Genomic DNA, 16512 nt, shown 5'->3' with positions numbered 1-16512 from the left:
GCAATCTAAGATGATAAACAATCGTTTACTTTCTTTTTGCAATGAAAATCCTAGCTACTAAGGAAAGAGAAATGAAATTCTTTCAACATAGAGTAGAGAGCACACACTAGACACAATTTTCCTAAATCAATTTCAACATGCAGTCTAAATGCAAATGCACATGCATGTATTGTTTTTCAGTTTCCTTAATGTGAGAATGACAAAAGAAAACTAAGTATAGATCTAAACTATCGTCTTTCAAGGCAACAATACTAATAATTCTCTTTTTAAAAAACAAAAGGAAGGCTAAGACGACACTTTTCGATTTCTAATTCAAAAAACGAAAGGAAGGCTAAGACGACACTTTGCGATTTCCAATTCAAAAAACGAAAGGAAGACTAAGACGACACTTTACGATTTGGAATTTAAAGTTGCTTTCAACACTTGAAATACTATTAATTCAAATCAAATACGATGGAAAAAGTGTAATCATTTATCTAAAAGAGGAATGTTTTATGACACTCTTTTTCTTGACTAAAAATGACACTTGCGACACTTTCAAATCAAAAGAGGACAGTTCGATTAAGCTACTTTTTGCAAAGGAGAATTGTAAATGATGAAAAATACATAAAAACATTCACAATTCCTTATCAGTGGAGGCTGAAATAATGCAAAGGAAGATGGTTTCAACAGTGATGTACTAATCATAGACAGTAAAACTAATGAATAAAGCTGAAGACAATGAAGAAAAAACTAAAATCTGGAGGCAGAAACAGTCTCACTCAATCATTGCACTTGTAACACAGGGAAACAAGGATGCATCTCACCTGCAACACACGGGAGGTGTGATGCATCCAAATTTCCAAGAAGAGATAGTGCGATGGTATAGGGATGAGACTGTGCTTGGCTTTCAACCACATTTTGCAGCTAAGTTCAGGGATTTAGGCTGAGCTAATGATTGTCAGTAAACACAAAGTATAGGGACTGATCTAATGAGGTTATTTGAGCTACCACCAGGGCACTTAGGATGTTTGCAAGCTAGATGTTCAGTTCATAAAACAACTGAGAGATTGACTGAAGCAATGTTGATCTACTTTGCAGTTGCATAACAAAAGCAGTTCGAAGGCTAGCTGGCTTGATTTCAGGCTCCGTCTATGGTTTATAAAGCAAACAACAGTAAAAAAACAAGAAAACTATTCGCTCCCCAGTGGAGTCACCATTTTTTTATCAGGAAAACTAGTGTCCATTCAGAGTTGCTAGTCCCACTAAGACAGGTATCTATCTTAGAAACAAACAAACTAAAGTTACTTGTGTTTTCCTTTATGAGAGATAGAAGAGAGAGAAGCAGCGTGTACCAACCTCAGTCTTTCGCTAGTCTCCTTGCTTGTTTCCACTCTCCCTTGATAGATATTTTGCCACTCCTTTCTCACTTGTCCCACTTCAAAGAACACCTGTAGAGTCAAGGCAGCAAAATACCGTAAAAGAATAGAGATCTATGACCATAAATAATGTAGGATTAGATATAAATTAACCATATAGATGCATATAGAAATACAAGATTCAGAGATATACAAGCATATGGAGGAAAACTCAAATAGCTTTATTGATAGAAGTAGTAGAAGAGAGGATTACAGCCAAGTTGTCTATTCCAATGTCATCCTCCCAGCATGAAAGCCCTCTTCACCTCACACAAAGCAAGATGACCCTATAATGTCTTCAAAGAGAAACCAACAACACTTCCTTGCAAATTACAAAATTCTAGCCTTTGGATCTCTTGGATGAGGGATCCATATATAGATGTTTACAGGAGAGTGAGTCAGCTTCTGGGATTTTGATTAGTGTCATTTCACTGATAGTTCTTGGTTCTACCTGGAGATTTCAGATCTCTTACTCATTCGTGGGCGAATTCAGAGAGGCAAGTGTCATATGAGCAGTTTCTAGAAGATTCTTTGGGTTTCCACCTAGCAAACTACTTCTGCCATTTGTCTGCTCTCACTCATTGCACCCTACAGAAGGGCTTTCTAGTATGCATCACACCCCCCATGTGTAATAGGTGAGATACATCGCACCCTATGCATGGAGCAGTCTTTATGGTCTTGTTTTGACGAGTTTTGGGTAGTTTTTCATGGAGAACTTCTGGGAGATGATGTAATCAGTTGACCTTGATCCTTTAGGGTATGAAACAACACTTTTAGGGGAATGATAGCCCTTGGTTTATTGACATATGTGATTGGGGTTGTAGTGCCCAAATATGTCTATAACAAACACCTACGTATCGAATGCAAGTAGGAACTCGGCTTCTTGATCAGGGCACTGGAGGAGTGTGCAAAGCATATCAGGGGTGCGGATAAGGGCAAGGAGAAGAAGGACTTGGTAGAGGTCATTGATAGGTCATTTGTTATAATTGCGGAACACCAGGGCACTGTGCACGGGAGTGTATGAGTCAGTCACGCCTGCTATGTCAATATTGCAGTCAGTTTTACCACACAATCAAAGAATGCCCTGTGTTGATAGCTAAGATGCAAGAGAAGAAGGGGAAACCTCAAGATTGTACTCAGAACTTACAAATGTTGAGGGCCGAGCCCCATGAAGAGGATCCAAATGTGAATATCCTAATGAGAATTGGGATCATGACTGGTGACGATAAAGGAAAATTACCTAAAGAGGATGGATGGGTCTGCAAGGCCTCAGAAAAGGAGATTGGGTTTGATCTAGAGCACATGAAAGAAACATTTATGGAGGTGAAGAAAAGATTCATTGAGGCCTCTACCTTAGGAAGTCACAACAAACTGCTAGAAACTGGTGCACCTATAGAGGTTGACCCCTCTATGCTCACCACCTTCTTGGAGACTTGTATGAAACTACTGTGCAATAGCAAGGCTGTGAAAGGGCTACAAGAATTGATAAACAAGTGTTCTGGTAAGGAGAATGCTCTTGAGGGACACCGCATAGTCTAAAAAATTGGTAAACATAATGCAAGAGCAAGGGGTGGGATGAGGCTCACCGTGAAAATAGGAGACTATGAGATGGACCGGGTTATTTTGGATTTGGGATTTGATATAAATGTTCTGCCTAAATAGACATGGGAGAGAATGGGGAGACCTAAACTGCAGTGGTCTCTGATTCAGTTGAGGATGGTGAACCAACAAAAGATTATCCCTATGGGATGTCTTCATGGAGTTTCCGTAGATATAGAAGGTGCAGGCACACTGGTTGATTTTGAGGTGATAGAGATTGTTGATGATACCAATCCATACCCCATGCTCCTTGCAATTTATTTTCCTATTGATATGAATGGGGTCATCAATTTGAAGAAGTAGACAATGTCATTTGAAAGGAAATCGCTCTGTGTTGTAGTACCACTGGACCCTGCAGAAGGACCATGCTATACTGAACTGGTCCGCGACTATGAGGATAGTGATGATGATCTGGATTAGATCTATAAAATTACAACGTGAGACAAACATTGGATTAATCCTACAGTGGATGGACAGATTTCATAGGACCATGAAAGCTCCTGTACCTCAGACTTGGATGAAGAATTGGAGCATTGGCAGAACAGGCTACATGAAGTATCTACACTGCACTACAACATGATGACCAAATCGTTGTGTTGTGTGTCATTAGAGGTAGGAAATTTACCTTATTATGATGGCTTAATTGATGTAGATAAGTTTTTGGACGCCTTTGAAAGAGAAGTCCCAGAGGATCATCATTTTCAAGCTCTATATTTGGCACTTCGTGCTACACCCGCATGATGGTGGGGTGTGCACAAGGACAACTTTGATGAATGGCATGATTAGAAGAGAATGACGAGGTCCTGATTTGGTCATCCTAAAGTGCATTAAACAAGAAAATGATGGGAGGAACGGTCCTCATGATCACTTAGCAAAATGGACTAAAGTTTATGGAATAGAGCCACAGCCAGAATGGGTGCATTTATTCTGTCACACTCTGGATATAATCCCTATGAATTGGTACCAGGAAACGGAGCTCCTCCATGGTACTGCGAAGTGGGATATATTAAGGGAAGGATTCTTAATGACCTTCAATTTTGAATATGGGTTCAAAACCATTGATGAAGCTCTGTAGGAGGTTAAGGCATCGATCTTCAGAATACCATAGCACCCTTTGGAGCTAGATCAACCAGACTGGAGCACCTAGCTATGCCATGTGTTGGAATTCTATAATGTGACTACTGATGGGGAGGATGAGGATCCAAGGAATATCAATATTCAAGAGGTAGAAGGCCATCGTGGAGTTGAAGGTCCATAGATAGAGAACTCGAACATCACTGCGCCATTGAAGACTAGGCAAGTGAAGACTGGTACTGAAGTAGAGCCAAAATTTGTGAAGATCGAGGATTACTGGGATGATTTCATGGTGGATAAGGTTGTTGAATTGCTCTAGGAATATCAGTATTGGTTTCCTACAAAATTTTCAGACTTGAAAGGCATCATAGGTGACTTGGGCATGATGAAGATTACCCTAAAGTTGGACGTGAAGCCAATAAATTAAGCAGAGACCATGTCACCTTAACCCCAAATACAAGGAAAAGGTCCACTTGGAATTGGACAAGATGCTTGAGGCAAGCATTATTGAACCAATGGAGGAATCTGATTGGGTGAACCCAATGGTAGTCCAAGAAAAGAAACAAAAGGGAGAAATACGGATTTGCGTAAATCTTACCAAGCTTAATGATGCCTATGTCCATGATCCTTTTCTGACACCATTTACTGATGAGGTACTGGATAATGTTGGAGGAGAGGAGGCCTACTCATTCACTGATGGGTTCTCTGGATACCATCAAATTAAGGTCATGGCAGAGGATAGGAGAAAAACGACCTTCATGATAGAATGGGGTTGTTTTCAGTATACGGTGATGCCAATTGGACTCAAGAATGTGCTGAGAATATTCTCTCACATTGTCATCGTGTAACTCAAGGAGTTTATTCACAAATTCTTAGAGGTATATTTTGATGACTGGAAAGTGTTTGGGTTAGCAAAGTGCCATGTATCTAGTCTACGCTTAATGTTGGATATGTGCCGAAGATATTAGATCGTGTTGAACTTGAAAAAGCTCTTATTTTTTGTCCCCTTTGGAATTTTTATGGGGCATGTGGTTTGAAAGTAAGAACAAATGGTGGATCCTACCAAGATCGCGGTGATAGTCAATTTGGAGGCCCCAAGGAGTGTCAAGGAGTTGCACACAACGTTGGGCCATACTAGGTATTATCGAAAGTTCATCAAGGCTTATGCCCAAAGTACTGCCCCTATGGAGAAGCTATTAAAGAAGGACACTACATTCTGTTGGGATGAAGAATGTCAGCAAAGTTTGGAAGTATTGAAGGAAAAGATGTTCACCATGCCAATATTTGTCTTCTCGGGAAGAAGGAATTCCATGTCCACGTTGACACCTCATGTATTGCATTGGGAGTAGTACTAACACAAGCTAGTGAAGGAGAGATGGAACATCCTATAGCATTTATGAGTAGAAAGTTTTCAAAGGATGAGAAGAAGTACTCAATGACAGAGTGCGAAGGATTTGCTATGGCGTACATGCTCCAGAAATTTAGACACTATCTATTGGGCGGACATTTCAAGATGTACACAGACCACTCCACCTTGAAGTACCTAGTCAATAAGCCTATGTTGCAGGGGAAGATATGCCGATGGTCATTGTTATTTCAAGAATATGACTTTGAGGTATTGTGAAGCCAGGAAGGTTGAATGCAGGACCTGACCATCTGTCGCGGATTTAAACAGGGTAGGAGGCTACTAATTTGGAGGAAGGGTTGCTTGATGTGCAGCTCTTTGTGGTGCACGCATTAGATAACCATTTTGCAAATATTATCCACTTTTTTACTATAAGAACGGCTCCAAAAGGATACACCAGTCAGCAGAATAAAGAATTAGTAGTTCGCATGAGAAATTTTTCTGTAATTTCAGGATATTTGTATAATATGGGATCGGATTAGATACTCTAATGGTATGTGCCCTATTTTGAATGAAATAGCATCCTCATTGAAGTTCATGGAGGAGCTGCGGGAGGACATTATGCAGGAAAAGCAACAACGTAGAAGATTTTGTGCATAGGTTTGTGGTGGCCTACATGACATAAGGATACCAAATCATATTGTAGGGCATGTGATGCATGTCAGAGAAGGGGTAGGTGATTGTGAAGGGATGAGCTGCCTCTGAACCCTCAGGTGTTGTTACATCCATTTGAGAAATGGGCAATTGACTTTGTAGGACCAATTTAGCCCCCACGAAATAAACTAGGTGTGTGTTATAACATCACCGCGACAGAATACCTAACCAGATGGGTGGAGGTAGATCATGTGAAGGATTGTACAAGAGCCACAATAGTTAAATTCTTGTTTGAGTACGTGTTAACCAGGTTTGTTTACCCAAACGTATTGATCAGTGATCATGGTACGCACTTCCTTAATGAAATGATCAGTGTAGTGACAGAAGATTTCTAGGTATATCATCAGAAGAGTACACCATATCATCCTTAAGCTAAATGAAAAGTTGAGGCCTTCAAGAAGATCTTGGAGAATACGCTACCAAAGATTTTCAATGCACAATGGAATGATTGGGGCGTACGCGTACCTACAGTATTATGGGCATACATGACTACTTGCAAAAGGTGAACAGGTTAGACACATTTTCAATTAGTTTATGGCGTAGAAGTTGTGATGCCTATGTAGTATATCGTGCCTAGCCTATGCATAGAAGCTTTCACAGGGATGGCGGACCGCAGAGCCTTGGAAGATAGGCTCGTGTAGCTGATGGAGCTCGAAGAGGATAGATTGTTGGCTAGATTTCATTAGCAAGTACAAAAGGAATGCAAAAAATCATGGCATGATTGACATATCAAGCTACACACATTCAAGGTAAATGATTTGATATTATTATATGATAGTAAATTCACTAAGTTTCCAGGAAATTTTTAGAGGCACTGGATGGGGCCATATGTCATCAAAGAAATTATAGATGGAGGCACAGTTTAGCTCGTGAAGCTGAACAAAGAACCTTTTCTGGGAAGGGTGAATTGAAGCTACCTGAAGCCATATACAAGAGATTTGACTCAATGACTATATGACGATAGAACAATCTTAGTTCTCCAGGAAATTGCAAGGGAGTGAAGGACTATAAACTACACTGCCTAGTTTTGGGGGCTACGCGACAGGGGGGCTATGTGAAAAAGGGTGATGTCATAGTACCAGAAACCGTGCCAAGGGAGATGCACTATGGAGAGAGATACCACACAACATAGCCAGAAAGTGACTATTAGAGTCACTGTTCATGCTTTAACTGTCCGGAGATGATTTAGAGGTGGGTGGAATTTAAGGCTGAAATATTTGGATATCTACCACCAAATTAGCATTAATGGATGGATTTTGGGGGAAAGGTTGGATTTGAATTCGAATTCTCCTATAAAATACGCGTGCCAGTCTGGTACAACACACTTTGCACCCTTAGAGTTTTTGAGCTATGTTGTGCATTGCTTATGAATCGTAAGTTCTTTGAAGATTTGGTCGCAAGCTCCATGTTCGATAATCTGCCTAAGTTAACCCGAAAATTCATTTGTGACACCATGTTAGGACTAGGCCCCACTGAGACTCCAATCATTGGAGGAACTATCACCTCCGAAGGAGTTGCTCCAAAGGTTGTGAGCATGGAGGCTCCAGCTCCTGTGCCTATGATGCTAAGGTCACCTAGGCCGAAGCCTACACCTATGAGAGAGACCCAAAAGTTGAAGAAAGACAAGAAGAAGAGGTCGATGCCAGTGTGCGAGTCACATAGGAAGCATTCTGCTGCCCAGACACAGAAGAAGGATAAGCAGCCTGAGAAGGTTGTAGATTTGGAGGTTGAAGAGGGTGTTGAAGATATAGATGCTGAGGGCATAGAGCCCATCACCAAGTTGCCAGAATATATCCCTCAACATAAAGGGAAGGTGAAGGTCACAAAGGACCCAAAATTAGAGAAATGTTTCATTCATATGCCCCTATTGCAAGAGAAGATAACCTTTGAAGGTCCACACTTGGGGAGGGTTCCATTTTTAAAGATGGAATATTGGGACATGGCTGGCCATGAGAGGTTCCCCCAGCTCGCGACAGAGAACTATATGAGACGAGTGTATTACAAAGACTCAGGGGTCACTAAGTTGGAGTCAGTTGAATGGATCTACGAAGTATAGAAATCCGGGTTGTTGAACCTGCTATGGGTGCCCCACTACCACCACTCTAACATTAATACCACCTATATATGGTAGATGCTTACTATGGTGCACAATGGATGCTTATGGCTTGGTGCACCTATACCCATCATGGATATTCTCATCCATAGGATCATGCGCCTACTGCATGAGGGTTTTAATCTGGCCAAGGAGTTTGGTGGAAAAACAAGCGAGAGAGACTTGGAGGAAAGGATAAAAAAGAAATTTAAGCTTATCAAGAAACCACGCGGTTATTCAATCACATCCATAAAAAATCCCATGGTGAAGATTGATACCCAGATCTAGCTAGCAAAGTTATGAGAAAGTGTCATGCGGATGAGGTTCCAGTGCCTCTGATCTCCTTGGTTGCACAATGCGTGGAGGGCATATAATTTAAGTAGTCACACTATTCATGTAGTGAGTTCCTTGCAAATTGTTGCAAGGCCCAAGATGAGAGCAAGACCTTCCACTACACGTGGTTACTGCTCTCCATTATGCTAGTTTCTTCGGATCTCCTAGAGGACAACCAATTTCCTCCCTTGCAAGAAGGACTATTGGAGGCTGCACAATTTGCCTCCCTCTGGGCCACAAAGGACCCCGCGCAGGTCACAGAAATGAAGATTTACTGGGTATTGATGGATTCAATCTTCCGCACGGCCATCAACTAGCACCCGCTGTTGTCTCGAATCGTGTATGAACAACTGTCTGAATATGCTGAGTTCAAGGAAGACTTCCACTGCATTTACATCCAGGCATGAAAGGACTTGCAATAGAAGTGGTTTGATTTACCATACCCAGTTATCGATGATGCTATACAAGAGGTAATTAAGCGGTAGACAATAGATTGGCATACTCTGCCTAACTTGGCTATAGGTACTAGCAAAGGCATGGGGAGCTCAGCAGAGAATAAGTGAAAGGATGCAGTGAAGCAGGCGGCACACAAGTTGGCCGCGCAACGAAAAAAGGAGGTCGAAGAGAAGGCCTGAAAGGAAAAGGAGCACGTTGCAAAGGAGTAGGTTGAATGGGAACATCGCAACTCCGAACAAAGCGGTAAATCCCCTTCACTTGAAACCAAGGAGGAAGAGCAGTTGATGAAGGGTGGTGGACACGATGAGGGGTAGAGCTCCCAATTTTAGGTAAGCAAGTGTAGAGAATAGCAAAAGGAGGGGTCTTGGAAGAAGGAAAAGGTGACTAAACCACAAGTGGATCACATTACACTGATGGAGGGTGATCTCGACGAGATCGTGGATAAAGTGTGTGACCTTACAGCTGAACCATTGTAGAAATTTGAGCAAAAATAAATGTAGTCATTGGGTAATGTTTAGGAGGATCTGCATGAACTGCAAATCTAGACTACCAGAATACATGTGGGCCTAGCTCAGGTGAGCACAGCATAAATGAGCCTAGCATTGGGGACAAGTTAAGCTACTGGGCCAGTAAGGAAAGTGGACCTTAGGAGAGTTACACTGCCCGAAGGATCCCTGAGCGTAGAATTGGCCAATAACAAGATCGTCATTATCACCCTAAAGAACATCGACCTCAATATTGCAACGCTCCCTAATGAGTTTCTTCATGCACTGCAGATAAGAGTGACACTGGAGTTGAAGACGTGGGAGCAGTGTGCTCTCAGTTTAATAAGTGAGTACCGGGTGAAAAATGAGGAAATGTTCACCAAGAAGACGTAGGCCCTGAAAGAAAGAGATACGATCCAGGTGCAGAGCGCCCAGTTGGCAGTCGCGGTTGTAGAGGCATGCAAAACATTTCTAGAGTTCCACATACTTGAGGAAGCCCAACCAGAGGCCAAGATCCGGAAATTTGTTGTGGGCATTTGTGATGCAAAGGCAGAGGTGGCATGAGTTAAACTCCAACTCAATATGAAAATCATGAGCTAGAACTCAAGTCACAGCCTCCAACTCAGCCCTAGGTCAGGGAAGAACGTGGAGCTTCCATCCAAGAAGGGATAGTTACTATGGATGTCATGGTTGTGGACTGCAAAACTTTGTTTGAACAAGCCATGGAAGTGGTGACAACTCTGTAGGAAGATCCTAACCTATAGATATTGAGTATAGAGGTCCACGAGCTCCAAAACTAGTATGACGAGGTTAGGGTGACGACGCAAACCATTGCTACAGTGCACTGCCTCGCCAAGTTGCACGAATGGAAATAGCTCCTCGCTGAAGTGGAAGCAGGGTAGAAAAAAGAGGCAGTGATTAAGGCAAGGTTGGAATGTTGGTTGGAAGAAGCCTACCAAGTCTCAACCAACATTCAGGAAAAGTTGACGAACTTGCAGCTCACACAGTAGAAGATCAAGCGAGACGATGAAGGACCAACTACAGAGCAGCTAGTCGAACAAGTGAAGCAAGTAGCCATTCAGAGCACAACTGAAGTATTGGTTATGCAGGTGGAGTTGGGTATCTTTGCAGTGAGATCACTTTGCTAGACAAGTGACTTGAGGGCGAGTCACGACCTTTGTGTTAGGGGCCTATTAGCATGGGGTCCTTTAGGTTATTTTTTGGGAAAAAGCCCAAGTTTTGATGTAAAAAGATGTAAAGTATTCACGAATTGTGGACATGGAGCACATAGTTAGTTAAGAAGTCAAAAAGGTTTTTTACCCACATTTATTTAAAGTTGAATTGGTTTTGGAAGATCTACCCATAGTTCAGGGACCATGGGATTGTATAAATAGGTGTGTCTTAGAGAGTCTAAGGCAAATTTATATCTTTGTCTATGGGTACGACGAAAGGAGTCTAGAGAGTTAGTGCATGGAATTAAGTCTTAGAGGAGGAAAAGGCTTTGCAGCTGAGTGTGCAGAGGCCTAGAGTAGAGTCCACAACTAAGTGCATGGACCCCTGCAGTTGAGTGCACAGGGAAGTTTTGAGTCTATAACCTTATACTGAATATCAATAAAGATGATTGTTGGGAAAATTCATATGTTTTATCTGTTTCTCTCTGTTGTTTATGTTTACGATATATATTATGATGAAGGAATGTATTTATGAATTAATGATGTATTTATGCACAAATTTACTGGATCAGTCGTATTAACTAACTGCAATTAATGTTAAGTGATTACGCGAAGATCATAACACTGTCTGTTAGGTTTATGTATCACTTGGGTAGATCTTAGTACATACTGATCTAAGAGTAATCTAAGGTGCACGTAAGTAGCTAATTCATTTGTTCAGGGTCTGCAAAAGACAGTTGTAGACCTTTGTGAAGGTCTAAAGGTAGCTCAAAGGGAATTGTAGTGCCAAGCCCTAAGGGCTTATAGATCTATGCAGAGGTAGATCAAGGGCAAAAAAAGACATCACATTGACCTCTGGATGTGGAAACTTGGTTCCAGCATCCTGACATACTGCTTCGGGTGAGACTTCACTCCACACTACACGGATTGATGCTGAAAGGGCCAGTAGTGTAGGGTTTTGTTTGGCGCAACTAACTTTGAACCTGGGTCAGGACCCCCTAAGCTAACAAGATGTGTTCAGAAATGGATGACGATGCAAAGATGTGTTCACAGATAGACGGATGGATGAACATGCAAAGATGTGTTCACAGATGAATGGACAAACGAACATACACTTTTTGTGAACGAACGAACATCTCAAGCATGCCAAAGTACAAGTAAGAAGCAATGTGCAAATTCAACATCAAACAAACCCAACAACCATCGAAGACTCTGCTCACCTTGCCATGCATATGTGAAGTCGTGACACACCATGAGAACATCCATCACCTAGCAGCCCTGTAGCTCGACATGCAAACCAGTAGCAGTACAAATGTATCAACATTGTCATGTCGAGTATTGTCATGAGTCATGTCAGCAAAATCACTATTGTGGGCCATATTGTTGATCAATGTAATGTAACATGGATGTCTAAGAGACCCACTTGTCATATGGAGAGTCATGTGAAGTTGAAAGGTCATGAAAGTCAAACAGTCATGAGGAAAGTTGAACAGTGACAAGGGTCAGTTTTACCCTTGGCTATAAATAGCCCTCATTTGTACATGCAAAAGACTTTTCACCTTGGCTCCTCCCACATAGCCTTAAGAGTCTGTAATCTTTTCTTTGAGGAGTAAGTAGTGGCTCCAACTCCTCATCCACGGGGTTAGTGATGTATGGTGTATTGATGTGTATTGGAACTTTTGCTTAATTCAGAAGCCTGCTAATAGGCCAAAACGTTTTCATCCATGTGTTGTAATTGTTTATAATATTTATCTTGAACACATGTTATACATTTTTCTTTAACATGTGTTTAACACTTGAATTCAGTCCACTTTTATAATATATATATTAATGAAAATGTGTTGTATAAGTTGTTAACATTGTCTTGCCTGTGTTGGTTACCTCCCAGATACCAAACAAAACCTTTCACATAAACTCGTTATAATGACCCTTGCGATCACGTGGATTGTCAGATGAGTGTTGTACGTGCTATCCTCCCTTGTATGTTGTGACTTCCACATCCACATGAATTGCTCCTCCGAAAGATGTTCACGTCCTATTATATTGTGTGTTCCTAATAGAGTTGGGCTTCCTCCCATATATGTTGGGACTCACACCCACCCTCTCTCTCTACGGTGAAAGAATCTTGACATAAGTAACACTATCAATCACCAGGCATGCAAACCTCATTACTCAAAGAAAAAGGAAGCCACTCTCCTGTGCTGACAAAAGAGGGCTAAGGCAAACATTTAAGATAATGGAAACTAGGCCATGATACCGGATGGGACTCCAACACCAAATGGTGTGAGGTCAAGCTGGGACTTTATACTGTGGTGATCCACTGAATGTTTGTGGGTCCATCACCATCAACATTTCTGGCACTAGAAGGAGGGCCACCGATTATTTATGGTTGAACGTCCTCTCACACTCACTCATCAATCATCTGGTCAAGACAATAACTCACACTCCCTCTCACCTATGAGAGACTCTGAAGTTGGTTACTGCTCACCCCCAGCACGTGAACACGAAATTCCATATCACCAACTTCGCTCCATCTATCCCATCACCCATCAGTTCGTGGAAGAAGTTGGACTGATCCCAAGAATACATCATCTTCCATATGCAACATGAAAGCCAAAAACCACTCCCACAGGGGTTGTTGTATCATGAGTGGAAGAAGCAATTATTGGCACACATGAAGGTCTGGCAGGAGATGTTGAAGATAGAGAGGAACCTCTGGTCTTCTGATAGGGAGAACGAGACACCCTCGTGAACTTGGGCTTAAAATCTCGTACAGGAGGTAAAGGGGAAGGCAACAATGAAGGAGGTGGAGGTGGAGACAAACCAAAAGAGACAAAGCTGGAATTGTCAAATTCTGAAGAAGAGGAGGAGGACAAACAAGAAGAAGACATGGATGACCAAAATATGGAATGAATGACTCAGGGACCTTTGGCTCTCCTGGGTGCTTTGCACAAGATACCGAACTAGTCAGAGAGGATGATCATAAAGTTCAACCCTAACAACATAGTGAAGGCATAAGATCATTTGGAAAAATTCTACCTACAACTGCAGAACCTTGAGGTATAGTACGATGATGTAGCACGTAGATTGTTTTCATGTACCTTGGATGGTGGTGCAATGGCATGGTATCAAAAACTTCCTGTCAACTCCACACAGAACTAGGGTGCGTTGAAGTGCATGTTTCTTGAAAAAATTTCGAATGACAAGACCCCAGCCATGTTGCTTAAAGAGTTGGGAAGCCTAAAGATGGAGGGGAAAGAAAAGGTAAAACACTTCAATTAGAGGTTTTTGTAAAACACTTCAATCAGAGGTTTTTTCACATATGAATCCTTCACTGTCGATTAAAACATGTCTGCACTATCGACCAACATTGTGTAGTTCATGAAGCGAGCAATGAAACCAACATTATTGGAAAATTACAAAGAGGCAATCATTGTTGAGAAAGACCTGTGCATGATTGGAGTCATCAAATATTATGAACCAACAAAGGACTCCAAGGACGTGAATAGGAAGTCCTAGGTGGTGGCAAGCAAAGGCAGAGACAATGAAACAAGTGATATTGAAACCCTCACTCACCTCGTCAAGAACCTTACATCAAAAGTGTCTGAGCTTAAACAACGAAAAATGAAGACCTCTACGAACAACCATCTGCCCAGACAGAGACAAGGAATCATGTCATTAGGTAGCAACCGTTTCTTGACTAAAACTATGTAGATATCTGTGTTCCATATTGAATGGTGCACAAACCACGAATTCTATTCATTTCATGAAGATGATCACTGAGAAAATTCTTGTTCAAACTAGAAGCGAGTTGCAAGCTGAGTATGTGACTGTGCATTTAACACAGACAACAGTACGGAGGGACATCCGGGAAATATGGATGATGATGAAGATGTTGCACCTAACGAGGCATCAAGCTCTAGGCATGTGGTGAACATGTATTAGTGCTTTGAAGTAGCACAGAAGACAAGTACCGAGAAACAACCCCAAAAGCATAATGATCATTACAACCTTAGAAGTAAGGGGGTTCCCATTACCATTAGGGAAGTGAAAAAAAAATTCAACTACTTAGGAAGGTGGATCTACCAGCTGTCGAAAAGAAGACAACATAGAGCAAGATCGACAAGATAGCAATGGACAAGAGTACGTCCATGAGTAGCAAAATGCAAAATAATATGTCGGACAACACAATCACCAGTCTTACCCCGGACACCTCGATGAGTCTACTCCCTCTGGATTACAACATTGTGGATGACATGAAGAAAACTCATGCGAACATCAGTTTGTTTGAGTTAGCTAAGATCCAGAGTCAGTGGGACATCCTGCTTCACACACTAGGACAAACAACAATGGAAAGCACAACCTCTACCAGCAAGGGAGAAAGCACACCTGTCGGATCACTTTCAACTGTGTCAAACACACTCCGGATGGAAGAAACGAACTCAGTTTGCCCATCAGAATCTCGGGGCGCTTATTGGTGATCTAGCCCATCAGAATCAGGACGACGAGCTGAGCACGGTGGTACCATTCAATTCTCAGTGAAAAAAATAATTTGGGAGGTCCTAATTTTCAAGAACATCAGATCGGTGCATGGTAGAAACTAGAGCTCAAGTTATGGCCAATGAGAGGATGGACAAACTTGAAGAATCCTTGCAATCCCTCCAAATTCAGCTTGACCTACTAACTAGCATGATCCCAAGCATAATCCCGACGGGCAAAGGGGAAGCCCATGAGGAGGCGTATATTGGCAGTGGACACAGCGAGGGTGAGTCTAGCCACTTTCTTCACCTCGGGGGCCCCCACCAAAAATCCTGTCCGCGACCTCCCAAGTTGGATATGCATAAATTTGATGGTTCTCACCCGGTAGCATGGATAGGACAAATGGAGCAGTATTTCAATCTGAATAACATCTTACATAATGAGACTCAGCTTATGGTGGGGAGCATGTACTTGGACAATGAAAGGTGGAAATGGTGGGAATGGCATCAATGTTGCAATGGACCTTTTAGGACTTGGACCTCCTTCAAAAAAGGTCTTAGAGAACGCTTTGACCAGGAATCTTATTTTTTGGGTCGTCTTACTAAGCTTCGACAGACTGGCACGGTGGATGAATATATTACAGCCTTTGAAGCCTTAGCCTTCCGCACTAGGGGTCTCTCAGATGTGTTCTACATGGAATGTTTTATCAGCGGTCATAAAGAAGCCATAAAAGCCCACGTCTTACTGCACCACCCTCCCACATGGACGGAGGCTTGTAAGGTAGCTCGTAACGTGGAACGTGCGTTAGCAGCCCAGTATAGTCACCCAAATTTCACCGCTAAGGGTCGTCCCCCACAGGCTCACAGCACGACTCAAACACTTAAGGTTCAAAAGGTGTCACCTGCAGAAATGGCCGAAAGAAGAAAGCAAGGATTATGTTACTACTGTGATGAAAAATACTCCCCAGGTCATAAATGCAAGGAGCCCAAATTTTTTCAAATTGATGCCACTGATTATAGCTCATTGGAGGAAGATCCACCACTGGAGGAACATGAGGCGGTAGAAGAGGACAACGAAAAGGACAATGTCCCTGACGAACCAATTATTTCGCTGCATGCTTTGGTAGGGATTTCTTCACCTCAAACTCTCAAAATTAGAGGTTTTATTAAACATCACCCAGTAGTAGTCTTGATTGATAGTGGAAGTAAACATAATTTCATCCATCAAAAAGCCGCGGAAGCAGTGCATTGTTTTGTACGAGTAGTTTCTAACTTCCAAGTCCAAATTGCGGATGGGGGCACAATGAAATGTGAAGGCCGCTGTGAAAATGTCAAACTTCAAATGGGGGATTATCAGTTGAAGACCC

The sequence above is a fragment of the Pinus tabuliformis genome, chromosome 3_2, assembly GCF_031772625.1.
Source record: "Pinus tabuliformis cultivar Carrire ecotype Pingquan chromosome 3_2, CPIR1, whole genome shotgun sequence".
NCBI lineage: Eukaryota > Viridiplantae > Streptophyta > Pinopsida > Pinales > Pinaceae > Pinus > Pinus tabuliformis.
This window is presented reverse-complemented; position numbering follows the sequence as displayed.